The 1,652-nt window shown below is 32.5% G+C and overlaps 1 pseudogene; it reads left to right on the top strand.

Annotated features, from left to right (window-relative positions):
* Positions 1-159: 159 nt before the first annotated feature.
* On the top strand, positions 160-278 carry LOC111746401 (annotated as a pseudogene).
* The last annotated feature ends 1,374 nt before the right edge of the window (positions 279-1,652 follow it).

Genomic DNA, 1,652 nt, shown 5'->3' on the forward strand with positions numbered 1-1,652 from the left:
AATTCTTTCGATCCATAAACACAGAATGTTTTTCCATTTGTTTCTTCTTCAGTTTCTTTCATTAAAGTCTTGCAGTTTTCGGTGTACAAATCTTTCAACTCCTTGGTTAAATTCATATGGAAATTTAAACAATTTTGAAAATGAAAATAGTCCAAGAATGTCTACGGTCATGCCACTCTGAACAAGCCCGATCCTGTCTGATCTCGGAAGCTAAGCAGGGTCGGGCCTGGTTAGTACTTGAATGGGAGACCACCTTGGAAGACCAGGAACTGTATGTGTAAAAAATAAAAAATAAGGGATTGTAAGCTGATGAGTTCCTTGCAATCTATGAGGTCAACTAAGGGTTGCCTCACCTAAAGGAAGGAAGGAAGGAAGGAAGGAAAGAAAGAGAAAGAAAGAAAGAAAGAAAGGGAGAAAAAGAAAATAGTCTGAGAACAAACTACCTGAATTTGTGATTTATTATAAAGCTAGGGTATACTAAAAAGTGTAATATTTGCAAAAGTCAGACATACAAAACAGTGACAGAAAATAGAATTCACATATAGATTTATGTACATTTTGTTAATCGACTTTTAACAAAGAGGCCAAGGTAATTCAATGGACAAAAGATTGCCTTTTCAACAAATTGAGCTGAAGCAATTAGATATGCATAAGGAAGAAAATGAACCTCAGCTCATCTTACACCACACACACACACACTCAGAAAAGGGGGGAAATCTGTCTGATCTTGTTAGGCTAAAATTTCTTGGAAGGGCACAAAAAGTATGTAAAATAAAGGAGAAAATTATAATACTTAATTGATTTTATCAATCAGGAAAATAAAATGAAAAATGCTCCTAAAAATTTACTATTAGCAATATCAATAGACAAGTCCCAAAATGGCACACACACACACACACACACACACGTTAGGTATAGATATATAGATATACAGATATAGATATTTTCCAAGAATTGTTTTCCAATATATATAAAGACCTCTAAAATCTCAAGAATAAGACATATAATCCAATTTTAAAAATGGGTGAAATATATGAACAGATACTTCATATAAAATAATATATAAATGGCCACTAAGCACATGAAAAGATGTTCAACATCATTAATCATCGAGGAAATACAAAAAGTTAAACCACAGTAAGATACAGTATATATCCACTTCACTTTTAATTTGGGCCATTAGAATTTTACAGACTGACGATGAGTATTGTCATAGATGTGAAATAACTGGAATCATCATATATCGCTGGTGGGAATGTAAAATGGCACATCCTTTATGGAAAACATTTTGACAGTATCTCCTATACTTATCACATGACCTAACAATTGTGATCCTGAATCTTTACCCAAGAAAAATGAAAATATATGTCCACACAAAGACTTATACACAAATGTTCAGAGTGGCTCTGTTTTTTCTAGTCAAAATTGAAAGTAATACAATTATCAATAGTACATCCATATTTTTGACCACTATCAGCAAAAAGAAAGTGTAAACTACCATTATATACAACAGCATAATGAATCTCACACGCATTATGTTGAGCAAAAGAATCTGGCAGAAAAGAGTACATATTGTATGAATCCATTTATATGAAACTTTAGTTAATACCAAATTAATTTACAATGACATCAAGTATGTCTTGGGTTGTCTG

This window comes from Pteropus vampyrus, unplaced genomic scaffold (genome assembly GCF_000151845.1).
Source record: "Pteropus vampyrus isolate Shadow unplaced genomic scaffold, Pvam_2.0 Scaffold186, whole genome shotgun sequence".
Taxonomy (NCBI): Eukaryota; Metazoa; Chordata; class Mammalia; order Chiroptera; family Pteropodidae; genus Pteropus; species Pteropus vampyrus.